Here is a 25,046-nt window from a genome sequence, read left to right as displayed (position 1 = left end):
CTTCCGGATTATGACCCAGCTGCACAGCGACAGTTTATAAAACCGCGACTTGCCTAAGCCAGGTTAAACTAGAATCCACACATCCCATGTACGCAGGGCAACTTAGCGAAAATATCAGACGTTTTCTCTGGCCCCGATGTGCCTGTTTACGTCCTGCGGTGCAAATAATCAACATTGGACTAGCCAATGATTGACATGCCCAGGACTCTTAAATATTGCTTCGACACTACTTTTGGCCCAGCAGGGCTCTATTTAATTGCGTCAACACTACTTTTTGCCCAGCGGGGCTCTAATTATAAATCAGCGACAACTCGACCACAGGCCCAAATTCCTTATCATTACCAAATCTTTCCTTCCCCCACCTCCTCCACTAGTCCTTGCTAGTTGTTTTCCCCAGCCACCATTACTTAATTAATTGATGTAGCTTTTCATTTTCTTGCTAATTCAAAATGGTCCGAAGCACGCAGGTGTACGTAAGACCCCCTCGGGTTCACTGCCAGTGTTGTTAGGGCTGACTCCCTATGCCTGAAGGGCGAGACCCGCCTGGCAGGCTTCACCTCCAGTGCCGGCCGCGTTTCGGAAGGCATGGGATTTTGAATTACAAATAATAATTTAAATTCTAGTGTCACTAATCAACCTGTGCTCTCTCCTACATCGGTAAACATACACGATGATATGCCTGCTTGGTCAGCCGGGTATGTGCGGCCTTGGAGCTATACACTACACTCACACAACGAGATTAATTAGGCCATTTTTGCGCACACTCCACACGCCTCTAAATACAGACATCACGACACTTTCATGCATCAGTTAGCCAACTAACTGAGGGGAAAGGGTGACCACCCCCCACCTGACATCTACACTATTAAAAATAGAGCCAAGCAACATGCGACAGCTATTTTACTTCTTTCTGGACCGTGAGCCACCTTTAATCTTAAAATCGTACAATTCGCGCCCCACCATCGTTTCCAATGATTCGAACAAAGTGACGGGGTCGCAATATTTATATTGGCAACCACATAGCGAGTTATGGGAACATAAGAGTTCCTGGTATCGCTGTCACACGCTCCCCGCCGAGCATATGAGGAAACGGCGGCGGTATGCTCCCTTGTCTGCATGGCTTAAACCCAACATGAATAGGCGTAAAGGCTCCGGCCTGGACCCTCCCAAACAAAATACACTTAGTTTTTAGATAGGTTAGGAAAAAAAAAATTACCAGTCAGAGATTCTTACCACAGAGAAATCTGGAAAAATTTAACTAGGAATTTGGAAGTTAAATTTTGCTCTCTCCTGCTCTCTCCTGCTCTCTCGTCTCTCTTCTCTCCACCCTCCTCCCATCATCGCTTACTCTCTCTCTCCTTTCCTCCGGAGTGGCCTTCGGGATTATGTTCTGGAATCCTTTGATGAAGTGGTCTTTGGGATTACACTCTAGTGTCCCTCTTCCCCTGAATCTGCTTCTCGAGGATTATGCTCTAGGGCCCTCCACCTGGAGCGGCCCTTTGAGGATTATGCTCTACGACTTTTCCCTCCCTCCTCCTCCCAGTTAACCAGTTAGAGGAAAAGCTGCAGCCCTGCTCTGCCTGGCAGACTGCCCGCCTTCAGGTGCTGTTCGACAGTGACGACTGAGGACATCACACCCCAGGAGGGTGCTCACCCCACTTCAAACCAATCCAGCACTGTAAGCTTGTACAGACGTGCAATTAAAGACTCCAGATGATAAAACTGCAGTGAACTTCTTATTTATAACAATAACATTCATATTTTGTTAAAACTTATGGTTTGTTAAAATGTTAAATGTATAAACACATGCTATATCGTGCTGTCCCGTTAGTTCTCGCACCATCTAATCACATTTCCTGCATTAACCGCCTATTGCGGTGGCCAGGTGTGAACGAATGGTAAGACATCTGGTCGATTTAAGTTCATATGAGAGATATGTGATGCTTCTATAATCCAGGTTAAATCTCAAGATTTATGTAGACTGAGAAAATGTCCCTTATGTGGGCGCAAATGATTAGTTAATGCAGTTTATATGAAAGTGAGTCCAGGCCGAACGTAGGGCTGCTCAGAACGTTTAGAAAATTTGACGCCATCCCCACTACCTTCATTGAATTTTACGTGATTTTTATATGGTTCGTGATCACAGGGTAGGTTCGGCCTTGTGGCTAGAGGTAGGGGTTAACGCAGTAGGGCCCTCTGAGCTGTTATGGCCACTCGGGACGCCTGAAGAATAACTCAAAATTACTGCTTGATGCCTGATGAATTTATTACGGCACAGCCCTATACATAGTGCTGCCCGTCCTGGCCGTAACGGTTGTCCCGAATTGAATAGTCACACGCGCAGCCTCTTTCTCAGTGGCGGCTCACGATTTTACTACGAGTGAAGGACATACTCTTGCACATGATGCTGTGGTTACAGAATAAACCCTTACATGACATATTATACCCTGACGAATAAAACACTTCACTATTGCACATTACGTTGACGCCGTTCCCGGTACCTCTGACTATTTAGACGTGATTTTTGCTTGGGTTCGTGATCTCAGGGAAGGTTCGGCCTTGTGGCTAGAGGTAGGGGTTAACGCAGTACGGCCCCCCGAGCTGTTATGGCCACTCGGGACGCCTGAAGGATAACACAAAGTTTCTGGAAGATATTTGATGAATTTATTACGGCACAGTCCTATACAGGGTGCTGCCTGTTCTGGCCGTAACGGTTTTCCCGACGCGACTAGTCACACGCGCAGCTCACTTCCTCAGTGGCGGCTCACGATTTTAATGCGCGTGAGGGACGGACTTGTACACGTGATGCGACAGTTACAAAATTACACTCTAGCATGACGAACTATATCTTGACGAACAATACACTTCACTACTACCTAACACTTAATAAACTGGGCTAGTGGCACGTAGGCCCGTGTCTCCGGCGACTCTACGTGATACCTAGATGTGTCCCAGGGACTGATTCGTTAGTACGTTCGGTGGCACGTGTCGCCTGCTGGCTGCCCCGTGCGGGCCAAAACTAAGTAGCCGGTAAGCTAAGCTGGGGCGTGAAACGCCGACGTAAAGTCTCGTAAACTTCCCACAGTACTTACGTATTACGTAGAACACTCATCTTGGAGCACTGATTTAATTAAGTTAAATACCTCATGGTAGATTGAGGCCGACCGCGGAACTGTACGTAAAAGTTTGATAAGATATTACACTATTGAAAACTACATGTCGGTGAAAGCAAAGGTTGATGGTTCCGCGTTGCGCGCAGGCTGCTGGCCTGTCTGAGCTCCTGAAGGACACTGACTGTGTCGCCGCGCGCGACCCCCCTCCCCTGCCAGCCCTCCCGCGTAAACGTGTGAATTTCGCGGGAAACTGAACCGGCCAGGTTCGGGACAAATCGCACAGTGAAACATGATTTTGCAAGGACTGAAATATTAATTGATGAAAAATAATGTTTAATAAAACCTGTGAAAAAATATACATAAAATAATTTGTTGCAGTGCGGCGGAGGGATATGCCACACCCGGCCGGATCCTTCCGCCGGCGCAGCACTCGTTGCATGGCGTTCGCCTCGTCGCACGAACTACACTTTGCTGCGCGCACGAGCGCGTTCGGTGCACACGCTTTTGTGAGACGTTGAAGAGGCATAGCAATCTATGCGACATAGAGGAGCATTGGCGGTCGGCGTCAACGTATTACACTGGGCTAATGACACGTAGGCCCGTAACTCCGGCGACTCTACCTGACTCTTAGACTTGTCCCAGATATTGACTCGTTAGTAAGTTTGGTAGCACGATACCGTCCGGCAGTTACAGAATAAGCCCTAACATGACATATTGTACCCTGACGAATAAAACACTTCACTATTACACATTACAAATTACACTGGGCTAATGACACGTAGGCCCGTAACTCCGGCGACTCTACCGGACTCTTAGACTTGTCCCAGATATTGACTCGTTAGTAAGTTTGGTGGCACGTGTCGCCTACTGGCTGCCCCGTGCGGGCTGGAACTATTTAGCCGGTCGGCTAGGTTGTTGCGTGAAGCGCCGACGTAACTTCTCGTAGATTCCCCACAGTACTTTCATATAATGCTGAACACTCGTCTGGGAGCACTGAATAATTTAAGAGAAATAGCTCATGGTAGATTGAGGCCGACCACGGAACTGTACGAAAAAGATTGAGAAAGATAACGACTATTGAAACTACATGTCAGTGAAAACAAAAGTTGCTAGTTCTGTGTTCCGCGGAGGCTGCCGGCCTCTCCGAGCTCCAGAAGGATACTGCCGCTTTCACCACGCGCGACCACCCTCCCCCGCCAACCCTCCCGCGGAAATGTGTGATTTTCGCGGGAAACTGAACCGGCTAGGTTCGGGACAAGGCGCACAGTGAAACATAATTTTTGAGAGGACTGAAATATTAAATGATGAAAATAATGTCTAATAAAAACCTGTGGAAAATATACATAATTACATTTGTTGTAGTTCAGCGGAGGGATATGCCACACCCGGCCGGATCCTTCCGCCGACGTAGCACTTGTTGCCTGGCTTTCGCCTCGTTGCACGATCTACACTTTGGTGCGCGCACGAGCGCGTTCGGTGCACACGCCTTTGCGAGACGTTGATAAGGGATAGCAGTCTATGCGACATAGAGGAGCATTGGCGGTCGGCGTCAAATTATTCGGATAAACTTACTCTATTGTAGCTACATGCTTGGTGAAGACAATAGCTGGATAGCTCTGCAAACTGAGACACAGATAGCCCTTTTGAGAGAAGGTCAAAACTACTAGAACCTGTGGTTTTTCGCGCGCACCCTAGGCTGGATTCCCAGGAAAATGCACTGTTTGCAAAGAATAGCCTAAGCTGCACTTACCGCTTTGACATGCTTTTACAGAAATTTATCATTATTAGGGCCATGCATATTTCGCGAAAATATTCCACGACTAGTTATAAGTTAAAACACTGTAGCACTGTCTGTGTTTCGTGATTGGGTGAATTTCTCCAAGGTACATGTCGAGTGTTACAACACCAATCAGAGTAATTCAGTGCGAAAGCAAACACATCCTGAGTGGCTCAGTCTAATAAGGAAGCGACTTCTCTCGCAGACGGCCACCAATCACCAGGAAGAAACCGCTGGTGCTGGTATACCTTGTTGCAGTCTAATAGGCGTTCAGATTTATTTGCGAAAAATGCTTTCCCCTAATCATTATTTATTAAATAATTAATACAGTCGAAATACTCTCGATTTACCACTCGGATGACAACCATCCAGAGGTAGTCGCGGTGCACCTTGGTGGATCGCCCGATACGCATGGTGACCACTAAGAAGCAAGATGGTGCAAAATGACTTTCAGCTGGTGGACAGATAGTGGAATATACATAAACCTGTTCTCTTAGGTCTAGCATTGGGTGTTGTGGGCAATGATTTTGTCTTATTCTAGCAGAATTGCTCTCTTTGTGTGGTGATGGGTGTTTAGATTATGTGCTGGATAGTGTCCACGACCAAGAGTTCTCCCGTCAAGGTTAGGTTCCACCCTGGAGTATCTCTGCCGGATATTGACCGATGACCATATTCCGACATGGGCAGAGGCAGTATAGAAGCATCGGGAGGATCATGTCCTACTTGATGTGGTCATTCTCCAGTTGGAGCCGTAACTCGACCTTAATATCCTGGTTGGTGTGCTCCATTGGGTGAGCGTAGTGTGGTGCTCCACCTGCCAGGACCTGCAATCTGCCCTTCAGCACCGCCCTGTCAACTGGGCACAATTGTCGCGAGGAGCACCCGAGGAATACCGTAACATGGGAACACCTGGGAGTCTAAATGTGCAACTAACTTTTCTGGCATGCACATTCGTGACAGCATAGGCCTCTGCTCAGTGGGTGAAAATGTTAGGTGAGTACAACCAGAAACTGTTCCTTGGGATGAATGGGGATAGGGCACCATTATGTCAAGGGCTACCTACATTGTGAATTGGGACATGTGGTAGCAAGGGCCATTGTGGTTCCACTCCATCAGGTCAGTAAGCTTTTACACTGTTGACACAGCTGGAAGTCCCTAACTTGGGCATGGACATCACCTGAGACTCCCTGCCAGTGGAACAACTGTCATAGTGCCTGCTGGGTTTGTCAGCCCCTGGGTGTCATGCAATATCCTGGTAGTGGTAAAAACCTAGGGTGACCCATAGTTCAATCTGCCCTGGAGGACCCCTTTCAAGCTGAGATGGTGGGGAAGCTGTGTTCCCTGCACACAGCTATGTCTGTCTGGCTTGGTGGGTCCTGCCATTGATCCTTTTGGATTGCCTCCATTAGGGCAGCGATTTTGGCCAGTGTGTGATGGGGTCTTCTCCAGGGGCGGTGGTGTACAAAGATGCTGGTGTAGGTTCGTCTGGGAGATCTAGCTAGAGACCATCGGTAGGCCGGAGGTCGTACCAACACTTTTTTTTTTCGTTATTTTGCAGGTAAACTATATAGTTCTGTGCATACAGCTGTAGCAAGGTTCAAACCAAGCTAACTGCTACCATTTTTGTAGCAGCAACCCACGGTCTGATTACCATATTTGCCTTGCTGGGTGGATCTTTAGGTTTCACCAGTTTATTGGAAATGAACAAAAACAAGGTGTGATTCCGTCTGAAATATAATTACTCCATACTGAGGAAACTTATAACAGATACAAGAAAATATTAACGTACAATATTAATTACATTCTTAAAAAGCTCTCAGGTATATTAAAAAAAAAATATTGGCCGGCCGTACATGGAATTATTAAAAAAGTTCATTTACTAAACATACATAAACCAATAAAAAAAAAATACAAAAATGTTTAAATGATCCCAGGATGTATAGTTAAAGTCCAGAAATTATATTTATCTAATTAACTGCATCTGACGACGTAATTTAAAGAAAGTTCAAAAAAGGGTCAAAAGATACAGAAGCACCGGAGATCGGGGCTTCGTTTCCCGGAGATCATGCGGGTACATGATGCCAGGGCGCTTGTGTCCTGTTGTGGAAGGGAGATGAAAATGCCAATTTGGCGTCCGGCTCTCGGACCCTGTCTGGAACAGTCCGAATCAAAACTGATCAGAACTTGAACACAGACAGTATACGGGGCAGAAAATGCCCGGAAAAGTTAAGGGGAGGTTGAGGAAAGTCGCGGATCGTCACTCACCAGACAGGGGAGTTGGCTTCTGTTTACAGATGCGTCGCCAGCCAGGAACTGGATCCCGCGAATACGCGGCTGGGCGCGGTCGTTTTCATCATTTCAAAAAAAATAAATTTAAAAGAAAAATAACTATTACATTTTGTACTACGCAGACGGACTAAACTACTTGAAAAAGATTATAGGGATAGCATCCCTTACATAAGCGACTACATAGTCGGTTGCGGCCGGATGGAAGTCTTGCAGTGTCTCGTCGATCCGCTGATTTTCGCAAAACGGTCCGTCTGCAGTCGCGACGCGAAGTGTCCCGCGGAGAACCGCGTCTCGTAATTAAAAGTAAGTCTTCTATCAAAAGTGGAGGGGAGGGGCTTTGGAGTCCGGACCGAAAGGTCCCGAAGCTCCCTGAGTGGGCATCATAAAAAAACTCTGACTGATGTCTCGAAGATGGTAGCACTGGCCGACTTTAGCACTACCTGTTGAGGTGTGTCTGAAATAAAAAAAGAATCGACTCGCCCAAGGCGTCTGCTTAAACCAAGGGTAAAGGGCGCAGTCTAGTGCAGCGCTCTGGCGGCCTACAGGGTAAGTTGGCTGGGCGGTTAGCGAGTTTGCCGCTAGGTATCGTGTGCAGTCCATCTTGGCACACACATTTTTTATGCAAGGCATCCTCGAAGACGGTCGCTGTCTGCAGGGGTTTCTGACCTGTCATTGGCCTTAGGCGAATTCTTAGAACTGAGTGGGAAGAGGGGTGGAGTAAGGGGGGGAGAAAATGCAACGATGCTGGGAACAAGCATCCATGACGTGCTTCCAGGGGAGTGAACCTAATATACGTATTCGTGACAATAAAGGCTATGGTCATCTTGCCTCTGAGAAATGGTAACAGCTCGTCCAGAGCTGCTGTAGGCTGTTTTAGTCATGAAGTGAAGTAACGTTACAGGACTGGGATGTGCCTGTAAGCGAGGGAAATTTTAAGCTGGCTGCCAGCAAAGTATTAGATCTGCAAAATATTAGATACGTCTCTGGGAAAGGTGCTTCAGACTACTGGCACAAAGTTTAACTTAGGGGAGTACACCAGCCTAACAAAGTGTAAATCGCCCTTTAGTAACCAAATTATAGAGCAAATAAAATTTCCAAAAATAATTTCAAATTATAATAAATTAGAAAAAAAAGTGTCGAAATTCCTATTTTCCGGCACACAGCTCTATTGAGAATAATTATACAAGCGGTTCATTGCCACACTTTCCTGTGTTTGAGATGAGCGAGATATTTAACTCATAAAAATGTCCAAGCATTCTATATTATTCTTTATGGAATAAATAGAAATGGTCCTTGTAATACTGTTGGATCATTATTAACCAATGAAAATGAAATTGAGATAGCCAAATTAACAAGTGTTAATTGTTATACAGAACTTTAATCATAACCAAAAAACTAAAGTATTTATGCAAATAAAAATTAGCATATGAACTTATTAATTTTAAAACTATCACATAAAGTTATATTCGAAAATTTTTCGCTTTAAAAATAATACATGCCACATTTGTTTGATGGAAAAACAAGCAGAAGTTCAATTTTTTTAGCACATTCTTTTGAAAACAATCATAAAAATCATTTTTACCATAATATTTAACTAATTTTCTTTCTTAACAATTGAGGTTATTGTTGTCTCTTATCTATCCATCTTTAACTTCAGTTAAAATTTTTACCGAAATGCAATTTGTTATTAAACAATGATTCTACTGGCCGGTTTCACCAATGTCCCCTAACTTTTAAGGGCTGCTTAAGGCATGTGTAAGGGCTGCCTAGCACATTGAATCGTTTCACCAACAGTTAAGGAACTCTTAAGTAATCTTAAGCATCCCTTAGTTTAAGTGGTGGAAATCGGGCCCCTAACTATTTAAGCGGCACTTACTGTCACAAAACAAGAAAAATAAAATGGATGCCGTGGAGGAATACGAACTAGCTGAAGATGTACATTTTATTTTTGATTTAAATGTTATTGCTGAAGTTGTGGAACATTTTTAAGGTGAACTTAATGTGAAATCCTTTATTATAAATACATTCGAGAATGTTCGCATAGGTACTCCACTTTTATTTAAGAACTCATTTAATAAGGAAGTAATTAAAGGTTTTTCTTTTGAAAAGTCTTAAAAGAACATTTATTACAAGGAATTTTGTATGTCCTAAAGGAAATAAACTGATATTTTTTTTTGTTTTCATCTGCTATTAAAACTTAGTTTAAACTTAGACAAAATTACAATAGCGAATAAATTCTCCCATGCTGCGTCCTTTTCTTTGCTCGAAACAGCATCCGTCCTCTTATTTTATATTATATTTTTATGCCTCTCAACTAGGCTCAACACCTTCATTTTCTCATCAGAAGAAAAGTTTTGCGTTTTCATTCTCTTTGTTTCAAACATTTTCACACTACTTTGCAACGACCAAATAGCTACTACTTTCTGTGAAAATACACTAACATCGTAACATCCAATTACTGCGAAATTAATAAACATTCAGATATTTGTTTACTGTTTAGTAAAAAATATTTGATTGGCTTATGTATGTCACGTGACAACAAGTTCGAAGTACCAACCTGAAAACTATTAGTACTTATATCTGTACGAACCCTCGCTCTATGGCAAGCAAGTCCCTACAACTAAGCAACCCCTACATAAGTGAATGTTACGATGGTGAAAACCAATTTCGTGAGAATTGACTTTAAGGAACGCCTAAACTTAAGCAGTCCTTTGCTGAGGGTGTGTTTAGGAGGCGTTGGTGAAAACGGCCCTATATTTAAGTAGGGCAGGAAATTTTCGCCAAAAAAAATCTGAATCCCTACTAGACTGCACTAACGTATACCCACACCAGCGGTTTCTTCCTTGTGATTGGCGGCCGTCTGCGAGAGAAGTCGTTGCCTTGTTTGCACTAGCCACTAAGGACGAGTTTGCCTCCACACTGAATTTGTGTGATTGGTTGTTGTATTAATCGACATGCACCTCAAAGTAACTCACCCAATCACGAAACACAGACGATGCTACAGTGTTTTAACTTCCAGCTAATCTTGGGATCTTTTCGCGAAATTTTCATGGCCCTATTTTTAAGTATTGTCAAAAATTAAATGTTTTATAAGCCTTTAATCAGCTGATTGCTATATTTGTTCTTAAAAACAAAAGATGTCAAAAATATTTATGTTATTTTTGCTCATATGGTTTCCCTTGTTTCTTTATCCATGGTGGTTGTACAGATTATTCAGAGCAGACTGTTTGTTGTGATGGAATTACTTGAAAAAGTAACTGGAGATATGCAAAATGATGGATGTTCGTGATCATAAATATAGTTTTAAGGTTTGTTTCTCCAAAACGTACGTTGAATTTTGTACCTCTGAAATATCCATTAGGGCTTACATATGTTATTGTGCATGTGAACGAATTTGTAAATAGAGCTTTGTATGGTAATGAACTTGACTAGCTTTGTTTGTTACTTAAATGGAGCGTCATTTATTTTAAAATTAATCCACCATGTGACAAAAAGAACATCAGTTATTTTATAAGTTTTGAAATATAAACATAACGAGAGATGTTTTAAAATGTAGGTCAAAATAAATCAAAATTTATGTATTTGAAAATTGTTATATTTTTCTACCATTTTAATTTAAAATGTCTTAAAATTAAATCTGCAATATTAATAGTATACTGAGTAATTTAATACATGTTTGTTTTCATTAAAATGAATTAAAAACTTTTAGGAACAACACTTCCTAACACTAGGTCAAATTTTTTTACGATAGTTACTGTGAAAAAAATTCTGAAACAAGCATTCTTTTGTTGCTTAGATAATACTTGATGATCCATTGAAATATAATTTTTGAATTTTTACCTTATGTACATCATTCAATAAATGTTAGCATGAAATTAAAAAAAAACAAAGCTGAAATAAACTATAAAGTTATGGTAGTAAGTAAAAGCACATAACACAATGCGAGAATGCTGGCATGGACTGAATGAGGAAAACGTTTTGAGGGTGAGTTATTTGTAGCCCTAGGTGAAGTATACAAATGGTAAGAGGATTATTACAGCCAGTAACGGGACATTTCCTGCTCACGGGCACTGCTGGAAAGATAGCGCAGATGAAGGAACAATGTGTTTGGTCACTTTTAAGGTCAGAGAGTTTATTCCTTTGTCATGAAACAAGTTTCAGTTGTTAACAGTCTCTTTTCCTCTGTTGAAAAGATATTTTGCATTTTCTGAAATTCATCATGTTGTACTAAACCTTTTGGGCATTATACTTTGAATCATTTAAATAAAATTTAAACTCTGCACAATAGGTTAAGTAGAAATTACAAGGGACCACCCAAAATCTTAGAATTTTCCATTATTTTAAAATAATAATGTTCAGATTATTTAGGTTGTACTATATAAGAATCCCTAGCTATGTATACTTTATTTCCTGCATATGTTTGAGTTGTTTATTTTGACAACCTGGAGTTTAATAATGTTTTCCTCAATACTGCATTTACTCTGTCATATTACAGGTTGTTGTTATGTGAGCATGATGCTGATGATTGTGTAGGATATTTTTCTTCTTTGTATTTGTATTTTGGGTTTATCTGACAGTTAATTTTAAAGGTAGAGATCTAGGTGGTGTAATGCTAAGACACTCACTGGCATTCTGGTAGACCTAGGTTTGAATTTTTGTTTAGCCACCTGATTAAAGTATTCCATGGTTTCCAAAATCTCACTAGGCAAATACTATGTTAATTCTTTCCTCAAATTCACAGCATCAGTTTAGCACTAGGAAAGAATGGCTCAAATTGGACTTAATTTCATACTTAATCATAGTGACCCAGTGTTGTTACCACTGGGTAATTATACATTGATTGCAAAATATTTCGAAAACCGGCAGCTGCATTTGAATTCCACTTTAGTGTAAAAATCAAATGGATCCTGGGTACCATGAATGTAGATTTTCCTTTTTTTGGTGTTGATATCTGTATCATCAATCATGTCCACATTAAATAAACCATCTTTTACAGCCTATGTATTTGTTCTGTAATCACTATTTAAACAAACAGGACTGTTTAGCACTTAAAAATGTAACCACTGATCACAGACTACCACTAAACTGATTTGCAAAGTGCATGAACTGATTTAAAACATTTAAATAAATTGTTTCTGCATGTCAAACAGCATTTATATGAGTTAAAAAATATGAGGTTTGCAAGTATCAATCATTTTTACACTGCCAGCTGAATAAACAATTGCTTGAAACATGTATGCTGCTGTCTTGGCAAATATAGTCTTATTCGTGATTTTAAGCATGGTCGCAGAAACTATGAAACACGCTTCTGCGATGGTGTTCACAAGAAATGCTCATGAGACAGGAGAATACCCTCTCAGAAGTAGAAAATTTGGAACTATCGTAAGACAGTCTTCATCAAGACTGTCTTGTTTGCAGTTAGTTGAAACAATCTCAGGCAACGTCTGTGGCACACAAACATGAAATAAGAATGCATATCACGAGTCTTCATTACGCTAGTACTTAAGATGTGATTATGAATACCATCTTTAAGTCCTATACAAGTTTAAACTGTATTTGATTATTTTTTTCCAGTGGCATGGAGTTTGCTGTGAAGAAGAATTTAAAATGTGCTCTTCTTCAGTCAGCAGAAATTTTTATTTGCCAAGATGTATATTAAAAAGTTATCAAAGTTTAAAACCAGCATTTACTTACAGCTGTTTACCAGAAAATATTGACTATAAATTCAGGTATTTAAATATTTTTTTTTACATTTTAAGCAGCAATGTAATAATAAGTAGTGAGCTGGTCAAGTATGATTGTAGTTAACATAAAAGAGAAGAGATTAAGAATGAAATAAATATGCATTGTGTTTGTACTGGATACACAGTATAAGGGTCATTCCATGGTTGCGTGTGTGGCATTTTGACAGTGGATTTAATAATATAAAAATTATATAATGAATACGTCATAATAAATATCACTTTTTTTCTTATAATATATTAACCTACAACTAGATAAGTATGTCATAAATTTTTCAATTGGTTAAGGAGAATAACACTTGCAAAAAAAAAATTGTTAATCTTTGTTGCGTGCGTGACAAAAGCATACACCCCTCTTTGATGGAAATGAAATCAATGTTAAAATTCTGTTTTATTAAAAGATAAAAATGATCAATACTTGCTGGTAGCACAAATAAAATGTGCACCTTTAAGATGATCTAGTCAATGTTCCTCAAAACCAATATTTTCACATGCAAACTTAACTTTGCAAATGTTGCGTGTGTGACTGTTGCGTGTGTGACACTTTGAGACATGTATTTAAGCTGGTATAATAATCAGCTGCAAATTGACAAAGATATGTTCGGTTGCAAAATAAAATAAATATTTACCAAGATAGCAATAAAAGTAATATTATATTACACATAGAAAAAAAATATACTGATTACATAAATGAAAATTGAACCCTATCATTTTTCTTTGCATCCTTAAAATGTTTAGACTGTTTTCTTTTTATATATGATGTAGCTTGATTGCTATCATCTGCATCTGTATTTTCTTCACACAGTCAGATACTGTTCCAGTTTCTGAAACAATTTGGGGATGTCCTTCCACATTTTTCCACTGTTTCCATTTCATTTCATTAGTCAAAGTTTCTTCATCATATTGACTTATAATATCTCTGACAGAATTGCATGCCAACGTACATTTCTCACATATATCTAACATGCAATCAAATCTTTCAACATCACAGACAAGAATTGCTAGTAAATCATTTGTACTATGTGGGAAAACATTTACTTCCTTTGCCAAACTTTCCACCAAAAAATGCATGTTCGCGTGGTAATGACATACACATGTGTTATGACTCATAGTAGAAACGGGATATACAAATTGCGGTCGAAGCTCAATCGGGATATTCCTTCACAAACTCTTCATAGGCCTCCGCAATGGTCATCGTCATATTACGTTTCTGTACAACATCTTTCTTGCCAGACTGAACATTCTTAACAGTGCATTTGTCCTTTCTTCCTGGTTCAGTTCTGCTTATATCATCACGGAGATAATACTGCGTCACTTTAGCTTTGGTTTCTTCATTTAGTCTCTGGCCATGTTCTTTTTTCATTTTATTTAGCAGGTTCAATCTTTTCCCATATTCTGGTAATTCATCAACTAACAATTTCGCTACTACTGCTTTACGCTTTCCTGGGCTATGTGGTAAAATTTGCATCAATTAACAAACTGCTTTCCCTAGGGATCTGTTACTTCTATACAAACTCTTTTCAGGCAACACATTACTATTACTCTTAACAGTTTGTGACATTTTATTTTCTCTGTGCTTCCTCTGCCTTATTCTGTCTTGCTTTCGCTTGAACTTTAACTCCTTATCAGTTTGAATACGTTTTTGTTGGTCCCTTCGTAATTTAAATCTTTCACGTTCTTTTCTTAAGTATGCTTCATACTTCGCTGGGTCTTGTTTAAGCCTTTCTCTAAAAGCCTGTGACCTATTCGTAGATGTCATAGTTCTTCTGCAACAATACCAGTTATAGATTTAACATTAACCTCAAATAAATTTTAACCAATAACAGCATGTAACACACAAAGGCATTTGCAAAAATGGTCATTTAAATTTAATGTTGGTGTTCAAATAGAAACTGTGTTACATGCAATCCTCTTGGTTACAAGTTTTTTTTTTAGGTTAGTTCATAGTTGAAATCAAACCAGAATGCATCTCTTTTGTGTTGTTGGAGTTGCAAGCTTATAAAGCTTGTATTTGACGGTGTCACACACGCAACACTACTTCCAGTTAAAAATATAAAAGTTGCCAGAAAACTTTGTTATAGTAAAATGTAGGCCATGTGGCACACCTCACTTCTAGAAAGTTTCACATTGATATGTCAATTAGTTGTAACTAATTTAACCATGTTTTGTGTTGCGTGTGCGACACAAAATCATTACATATTTTCATTTTATGCTGTGCAATATATGCTCACCTGATTTGGTCCAAAATGGTATTAAAAATACTTCCACATCTGTACAGTATGGTCTACATAAAACAATGGACATAACTCAAACAGGAAGATAATCAGGGTAGTCAATATGGAGATGTACTTTTCCCTTTTTGGCAACAGTACTGTTAGCACTAAAGTCTAACATTGGAAAATAAAGTTTTAACTGTGCAAATAATTTTTTAATTTTGCATATATAGTAAAAGGATTATTAAGTAATACAAAAATGCACTGTACAATTAATTTTAAATATTTTAATTTTTTTTATACTTGGGTCATCTTTCATGGAATGACCCATAATCATTTTTATGATACTACTGCATGCTCCAAGATCACTATCCAATTTCTGAATCATAGGTACAATGCAGTTTTTTTTGGGCATCATTGAGTAGTTGTAAGTCATCTGCATATAGATGATAGTTGTGAGTGTGTAATGTCATTTATAAAGATGGAAAAAAGGAAAGGACCTAGAATAGACATTAGAGGGAACACCCATTTTAATAGCTTTCCATGTAGAGCTTTTAAGTTTTGGTTTTAGGTATTAACTTATGGCAACAATTATCAAAAATTCAATCAGTCAACACAGCACAGTGTTCATGCGAGTTCAGGGATCCCTCATTGCATTGTACTAACATTGCAAAACAGGTGACTAAAAACAAAAAAAAAACTTTTACAAATTCAATGAACAATAGAACAATGGGTACCCAGCTGATCTGCAATCTTCAGTCCTAAAGCATTGGTGTTGGTCTGCTAAGTATGATTCAAACCACAGACATGCACTCAAAGAAAAGTTAAATAGGCTCTGCTAGTGGGCTAATAGTATATTGAGGTCAACTGTTTCAAATGATTTACGTTTTATGTCCACAGCTGTACATATTTCCACAGTTATGTTAAGAAGTGCGGTGCTAGTGCTAAGTTCAGTTGATTCAAGGTAGTTTGTTATTATATATAAGCGTAACAAGTGGTTGGTGTATAATACATTAGAGTGCTTTGGAAAGGGCAGGCAGAATGCTTATCGGGCAGTAGTCCATTCTACAACAGGTTTAGGTAACAATTTTAGAATTTGTTGAACCAGTGCATATTTCCAGCAAGATATGCTTATACAAGTAAGTATAGAAGCATTAATAATGTGTGTTAGTAGTGGTAGCACTATTGAGAGAATATTCTTCACTAGGTTAATAGAGATATTGCCGTGTCCAAAAGCCACAGTTGTTAAATGCTTGATAGATTTTCTCACATCTGTCGTGATATTTAGGGAAAGATTTATTTTTAATGTCCCAACACTAGTGATTTGTGGCATTGTATTGTTTTATCCTTGGTTGAAATGTTCAAGCAATAGTGCAGTCGCAAAATAATTGTCAAGGTCAGCAGGTGATAAATTTAGTTTTGTATCGTTGCATTTCAGCTTAACCAAACATGGAGAACATAAAGCCGACCACATTGCTGATGGTGATTCTTTTTGTGTTTTAAGCTCGCTATAATATTTTTATTTTGCATTTCATACAGCTGTGCTTGTTTTCCTAAGTGATTTGTACTTCTTAAAAAGGTTGTCTACAGGCTGAGAATATTTTTGTGTTTTTGAACATTCTGTAAACTTGTTAATGCTGTGCAATGCATGATTTTGTGTGTGCATTCATCCAGGGAGCATGTTGTCTATTGAAGCATTGATGTTTAATAGGAACTATAATGTCATACAAATTTTTTATTCAATTACTAAATTGATACAATTCAGCATATATAGTACATGCTTCGTAAACTATACCTATATCAAGGCAAGTTGGCAGCAGCTGCAAGTAACTCAATAATTATCTGCCTCATTCTTCTGTAAGTAACAAATTTTGGCATGAATTTTGAAAGCTGCAGGAAATACGATAAGTGAGTGACATGATGGTAAAATCCAGGAGTTTTCATTTGCCCATGGTTTACTACCTTTTTTTTTGTTAAGCATTATCATCCAATCAAGCAACGTATTATTGTTTGTACTAAGGTTTGTTGCATTAAGTGCTAAGATGTCAAGATTATAGACATGCCTGTCAGATATTTAGATTCTTTACTTGGTTAAGTTAGTGGTGTTAAAATCACAGATTAAGCCTATATTTATTTCATTATATCCAATAACAAGAAGCTCTAATAGCTCTTCGATATTCCTTAATTGACCAATGTTCGATATTCCTTAATTGACCAATGGTAGGTGACATGTTTAGGATGCTAATTAAAAATGTTTTTGTATTAATATTAATGTTTGAAAACAAAAAAATTGGGGTGAACCGTTTGGGGGGGCTGAAAAGTATCCAATCGGAATGGTTACCATTCCGGAAAATATACATCCTCATGTGCCCAGAGAAATCCGGAATGGTTACCATTCAGGATTTACTGGCAAACATCGTATAACTGAAAATCCTGAAAAGTATCCACTGTATGAATGGTTACCATTCCGGCTTTTATTGCAAATGTGCTGCTAGAAAAAATCCGGAAAAGTGTCCGCAGCTGAATGGTTACCATTCCGGATTGGATAGTTTTCCGTGTTCGTTCTGCGATGTACGGAAAAGTATCCGCTGCCGGAATGGTAACCATTCCAGTCTTGTGCGCGCAAATATAAAAGTAGCTCCTAAAATCCTGAAAGGTTACCATTCCGGTTTTCCTTGCCGATGCACTTAATTTAAAAATACTGAAAAGTGCCCGCAGTGTGAATGGTTACCATTCCGGGTTTAACTGGCAATGCACTTACTTTAAAAATTCCGGAAAAGTGCCCGCAGCCTGAATGGTTACCATTCCGGTTTTCGCCGCTGGTGCACATCTCTTTAATAATCCGGAAAACTATCCATTCGGAAAAGTATCCGCTGAAGGCGTGCAGTTGACTCATTAACCCGTCGCTAGATGGCAGCTGAAGATGACGTCCTCGCAAATAGTGTTAACTGTACACGAGAGATGGCGTGCGCAAATCAGTTTCATATGAATTTAAAACAATTATAATTTATTTGCTTTTAGAAATCTAGGCCTATATTCCTTCGCCTCAACACGCAAGGCTCTGAACTTACAGTGTTTGAGATGTGTTACGCTTGCCTAATATGTGACTGTCAGCAGCAACCAAATAATATATTTATTTTAGACTAGCTAATAACCCGCGACTTCGTTCGCGCATTTTCTGGAGTATTGATAAAATCATACCTTTAAAAAGCCTACATCCAGCATTCTTTGCTGTAGAAAAATAAATTTTTATGAAAAAAATAACTTTTTCATTTTTTACATGCTTAAAAGACGAAATCAGAAATTTAATAAAAAATTGTTATTCAAGTGCTTGTTTTCATTCTTATGTTTATTCATGGATCCAGAAGATTATGAATTATGCCTATTTTTTAAAAAAAACCTTAGGCCTAACGTTCTTTAGGGGTGGAATTTCAAAATAAACTGAAAAATTTTTTAATTTGTATTTTTATCATAAATCGAAATTTTATTTTAGTAGTTTCAGATACATTTTTTAAATAAAACATAAACTAAAAAATAAATAAATATTTTTGTTGTTAGTTTTGTATTTTATTTCAGCTACAAACAAATATCATAATGTTTAATTACATTAGGAGATGTTATCTATATTAATATTTAAAACAAACAATCCTTATTCAACCTTAGAGATAAAGTTTCACAAACGATTGATGTTTGATATAAGAGTTTGTTTGTTTTTTATTGACAACAAGAATTATTCTCTATGCTTAATTAAAAGTTTAAAAATAAAATAATATTCTTATAAATAATCTTGCTCCTATTTGCCCGTTAGTGTTTGAATTTCCAAAACACATTATTTGTGCGTGGAAGTTTTCGTATGTTTATTATTAATAGCCAAAAACATGTATTAAGATATAAAAATTTCGGAAAAAAATATTATAATTTTTTTTAATGTACTCTTCCATTTTACATTCTTTAGGGTTAAAACTGCACGAAATTAAAACAAAGATGGCGTTAAAAAATTTTGTATGTTAATTTTTGTACCAAAAATCATTAATTACAAATGATTAAGTTCGCAGAAATAATTATACTACTTAAAGCATTCATTCCCACTTTTTTACCCCTGAGAGGTTAAATTTCTCGAAATGCAATTGTTTTTGGAAGTTTTAGTATGGTCATTATTCGTACTCCAAAACTTTTATTCGACTTATATGAATTCTGAAATAATAAAAATCCAACCCATGCCCAGGACGGATCTAGGGCTTTCCTTCAACGGGGTCAAAAATGTGTTTGCGCTTCCCACTCACAATGTATTACAGACCAACAACAAAATTATTAATTTGCGTCCGTGTACATTATAGTCCTAGTATAAAATTAAAGTTAACATTCGTCCAACCCGTGTACTTGCATTTCATTTCACAGGTTTAGGTATAAAAAAAATTTGGTTTGATGAAGCACGGACTGGAAAAAAATTAGTAATTTTCCTAACTAAGAAATGTGGTGAATGTAGCCGACGCTCGATGGGTTTACTTGGGGCTCTCTCGTGTTTTATCACCCCTTGAGGAAAATATATTTTAAACAGATAATAACAACTTTGTCACTATTTATTACATACAGCAAGCACTACGCGGCTTTCACGAGGGACTTCCAGAAAAAAACAATCTGTCGCTCTCATCCCCACCCTGCTTTTCCTCCCGCGGATCAAAACAACTGCATTCCATGGTGAACACACCACAGATTGCACAAGTCACTGGTGATGTTCTGGCTTGCGATGCTCGAGCCGATCCCCCAAGAGAGACTTCACTCCTCACAGCACCGAGTCGGCACACAAGTCACACAAGTGATTCAAAGCCCACTATCGCCAGGCTCAGGCTTACACGCTATATTAATTCTTCCCCCTCCCCCCCCCCCCCCTTGCTTATTTTTCATTTTCTCTCAATAAGTATTGGTTAATAGGTAGTACCATTGAATGGTAGTACTGCTAATTGAATATAATATTTATTTTGCGTGTGTTGTTCTGTCACAGATATGTGCAACTGATATTTAGAAAGTGTAATACAACGGGCGTAAAATGTTGCGTAAGTGTTAATTATTAGCAGTTTCGCAACTGTCTACACTCATTTTGTTCTAGCAGAACTACAAATGCAAAAGAGTTCTAAAGATAAAATCTACAGTAATAGCCCTTATAGTAGAGAAATGTCGTAAAAATGAAGTCATCAACATACGCAGGCCGGGCTCGGCTTGGCTTCAAGGTCACAGGTTGTGGAGTTAAGACGGGTCCTGTTGTTTTTCTGTAATATAAGTTTATTGTGTTGGGTGGGGGAGGCGAGTGGAGAGGTTTGTAAGCTGTCACCAGCTACCTACCCAGTAGCAAGATAGGCACACATAGTCTAGCCGTGGTTTTACAACGCTCCCGACTGTGCGACCGGCCGAATCAACAGCAATTAGATACGGCACGCGGCAGAAGCGCCACGAACTCTTCGGCTGTGCACTTGATTTGCGCTGTAGGACGCAGCAAGCCTTGATCTTTACATTTAATAACCAATCCCCAGGTGCTTAGTCGGAGGAATTAAATTAGTTTTTCTGCGAGTCCGCCGGGATTCTACTCTAAATTAAAAATTACAAAAATCTCTACAGAAATTTGTAACATAAATTAACCTGCCATATGTAATAAGAGACCAGCATTTAGTTATGAAGATACCTTTATGAGTACTTCCTGTTGACAGCGACGAGTTTTGTTAAAACTGCAGAATTTTTGAAATTAAACTTTATGCAGACACTAAACGCATTTATCCTTAATACTTGATCTATTATTTGCAATAAACTATTTGTTCAGCTCCAACTTAAAGGCGTATATAATATTTGGAAAGCACTTATAACCATCAGTTGTATATTTTTGGGTTATATTTTCGTGATAAACCTTCAGCCGAAGTTTGTTGTTTGAATTCTTACTCATACTGGATAGCATCAGTTCTTCTTCATTGCACTAACGGCACAGATATCCATGAACTTAAATCCTCTCTCTATAAATAGACGTAATTGTGTCAATGAAGCAAAATTTCCTTGAATACACCAGCAATAGTCTCCAAAAATAAAACACTTACATAGGTTGGTTACTAAATGAGATTTTCTCCATGGTATCTCAGCTTCCTACATATCAAGAAGAATATTATAACAAAGTCATACATTACAAATAAAAATAATTAATATGGCTTAGTAAAATATTACCTATTATAGATAATATCAACAAATGTATTAAATATTTTCTTTCGTTTTACAATCATGATCCTTGATTTATCTTCTCTTTGAAAATTTTATTTTTTACTTCCAAAATTTTCCTTAGCCCTGTATATGATTTTACTTATCTTTGTAAATGATCAAATCTATAGGGAACAGTCGGTTAAATTACTCGTTTCCTTCGTTTATGCGAAGTGGAAATGAGCAGAAATACCTGCCTTCCCAATTAAAATCACTGTGGTTAAGTAACAAATCGTACATTGTGTGCACCTGTTTTAGTTAGAATCTGCTTTTTTAACAGTTTAACTATAAAAATGCGAGTAATTTAAAGCACTTTTTTAAATATTACTATTAAAGTAAATAATTTTATGATAAGCGGGGGTGAATATATCAACTGCACTTAACAGATCAATATAGTTGCTAAGTTATTTAAATTCACTGTATTTATTTCAGTAACATAACTTATTTTCTAGTACACGTTTTAGTCCAATTACTTATAGCGTGAGTGTAATAAATACTTTTCATTATTAAAGTATTTGTTAGGGGCTAGTGTTAGAAAACCAAAAGGTTATGAAAGTTTTGTTTCCAACAGTTAACCGTATTAACACGTCCGTGTACCACAACATTCTCTAGTGAGAAGTTAAAATCATAAATTTCAACAACAAATATGTTTATTGTTTTAAATTTTTTAATGGCTTTTAAGTAGATAAGTTTATTACATTCTTTACGATTGGTATATTTCGTGTCAATTTGCTGGCTATAAACAAGAGCGATTATAATAACAAATAAGTAATTTATAGACAATATTCCATTATGATTTTATGAATTATAATTTTTTTCTAAACAATTATTATTTATAAATTAACTTAAAGAGGGATAAATAATAATTTTAAAATATATTCCTAAGAACTACAGCAGAAAATTTAAATGTGTAAGTGAAACACATTTCTCAAACACGCATGTTATTCGGAAAGTCTTAGTTATGCACCAAGCGCGCAACGCGTGAGAAGAAGACGTGAGAGGATGACCTTGCGAAAGGGTTGGTAACCTTCCAGGAAGGAATTAGCAACGCAGCCTGCCTACGCCTCCTCTCCTGCTGAGACTGCGCCCAGACGCGTGCTGGAGCCTCGGGCCCTCTATGTCTCCATTAGAAATGTGCTTGCTGTGTTTATTCTGTGTTTTGACTGTTAAGTTGATTAAATTACTAGTCTGGAACCTATACTATTTTGAAATTCTTCATTTTTAAATATAAAATAAATATTTACGCCATTCCTCTACAAAGCTCTTGAAACTCTCAGTTTTTCTTAATCACAATGGTGAAAACGGTGCGAAGATTTATTTTGCATATGTATACCTGTCCGGCAGCCGCAGCCGGTCTGGATTCGAATGATTCAACCATGCGACTTCGAAATCTTCTTAAGAGGATAGGAAAAGTAGCAACGTGCATTACTGACGAAAATATAAATACAAAAATAGAATTTGAGCGACCTCATAGAATACAACGGGGTTTGTTATGTCGTCTAAATATTTTCATTATGGTGACCTGAAGTACAGAGAAAGTAAAAAAAAAGACAATATTTAGTTTTAAAAATTTTAACTTTCTTTATTTAAAAAAAATGGGCTGTGAAATAAAATTATATGGAAAGAAAAAATTGATTGTAAAGTTATAAAAATCAGTTAAGTTAAACCTCTACAGTAACCAAATAAAAGAAAGAAATTCATAATTATTTTCGTTTTCAATTTTTAGATTAATGTGAAAATAATTCAAAATTATTTTGTTAAAATATTTAGTAATTATATTGCTTTTTCTTATATGATTTCAATAATTTTACAGTCATGTTTATTTCATAGATTGTATTTTTTTCTAGGGTTTCACAAGCCATTATTTTATTTTAAAAAAATTTGACTAAAAATAACAATACACTCTATTATTTAAGGAAATCCAGGTCTCCATAATGAAAAGATCTAGTCGCCCAGATTATATAGATAGGTAGATAGATAGATAGATAGATAGATAGATAGATAGATAGATAGATAGATAGATAGATAGTTTCTCAAATATGTTTTTGGTCGGTTCGCCATATCTCCCTTACAACTTCAAAATTAATGATTTAATAACGTAAATAGACAATTTACAAAAATTAATATTTTGAATTAAATTATTATAAAAACATGTTTATAAAAGCCTTATTTTGGTCACAAGTCTACGCCATTTTTGAGATTGCCATAGCTATACAAATAATCTTACATGCACGACAGCTGTTGAAGCGAATTAACCGAAGTAAGTTCCACATACTTTTATAACTTAATTTGTAACATAACTTATTTATATAGAGTTTGCAATGTTACTTTATATTTATCTAAACCCCAATAACACTGATATTCTGTCTGCTGTTAGGCTATATATTATTTCTCAAAGGTGTTTCTTTGCCGTTACGCTAAATCTCCCATTGTACTTCATCAAAATGTATGATTTGCATTTACACAGCAACTTTGCTCATAGACTCCGCATTATACTCACAATTTATTAAACAGCTTTGTATTTCCAAATGATGAGGAAATAATTCCCAAGAAAAGTAGGCATAACAATGACCATTAATAAAGCACAAGGTCAGACGCTTAAAGGGCAGGTTTATATTTTCCAGAACCTGTTTACCACATGGTTTTTTCACGAGTTCGTATATTCAATGGTAGGCCTATTTATGTTTGTATCAGGCACATACAGCCAAAAAGTAAACGATGATCACATTATAACTTCTAACATTGTTATTGAAGAAGATTTTAACTGTAAGAAGTGTAAAAATAAATATTCGATACGGCCAAAATATGTTGGTACTATATTTTCAATACTTTGCATTAATAAATACTTGCATTTACATACTACCCCATTATTATATTACCATTCGATGTCTGATCAAGATAAAATGTTTTATTCGCACGGGTAAGTTATTTGTTTTTATATTCTCGTTATTCATCCTTACAGCTCCCGCACACTAGGCGACTAATCACACAAATGACATGGTCTGCATCCACCTTCAAGTCGTAGCGACACGCCTGAGCCTGGCCGCCGCAGACAAGTGTGTGCTCTCTCAGTAGTTGCCACGCACTCTCAGGTCGCGGCGAACTGGCCACGGCAACTTGGCCGTCTAGTGCGGGAGCTGTTAAACATTATACTTTAGGATTGGCATCCATGTTTTCTGGACCCGGCCACAGGCTGAAAGCAGTGATGTTGTTATCCATGCGGTGTCATTATTGACAGTTGAAATAATCATAAAGCCATTAATTATTATCTCCTTTAAAGAGTTACTTTATGTGATTAAATACTACATATCTCAAAATAAATAAGCTACTTTAAAACACGTGCTGTTCTGTTAAAACCAAAGTTAATACAATTGTTGATATCAATCACTTCACCACTTGATGCCGGGAACATAAAATGGGAACGTTTTAAAAACTGATCTCATCTAACTTACGTCAAGTACGTCACAAACCATCTCCCGAATGGTCTTTTGCTATAAAATACGTAAAGAGGCCGGCAAAAATGTGTTTAGTTCAAGTCCTACAAACGTTCATGGAAGTTAGTTATATATTTGAGTTCATATTATTATGATACGCAAACACAAGTATCTATAGGTGTAATTTTGCAGAACTACACAGCGTTGCCTATGTCATTAACATTAAACCAGGTCAAAGTTATTCT

At 37.7% G+C, this 25,046-nt stretch overlaps 1 protein-coding gene across 5 annotated transcripts in view; it reads left to right on the top strand.

Moving 5' to 3' along the window:
• The first annotated feature begins 10,368 nt into the window (after positions 1-10,368).
• Positions 10,369-25,046, top strand: part of LOC134529735 (microtubule-associated serine/threonine-protein kinase 3) — a 115,055-nt gene continuing 100,377 nt past the window's right edge. For 2 of the 5 annotated variants that reach the window (XM_063364120.1, XM_063364116.1), the window contains exons 1-2: positions 10,369-10,487; positions 12,754-12,908. The gene's annotated coding sequence lies outside the window, so the exon portion shown is untranslated. Of the gene's footprint in view, positions 10,505-12,753; positions 12,909-25,046 lie in introns of all 5 variants that reach the window. The other 3 variants (XM_063364119.1, XM_063364117.1, XM_063364118.1) reach the window with 2 other exon arrangements.

This window comes from Bacillus rossius, chromosome 2 (genome assembly GCF_032445375.1).
Source record: "Bacillus rossius redtenbacheri isolate Brsri chromosome 2, Brsri_v3, whole genome shotgun sequence".
Taxonomy (NCBI): Eukaryota; Metazoa; Arthropoda; class Insecta; order Phasmatodea; family Bacillidae; genus Bacillus; species Bacillus rossius.
Note: the sequence above shows the minus strand (reverse complement) of the source record. Positions and strands in the feature narration are given on the sequence as shown.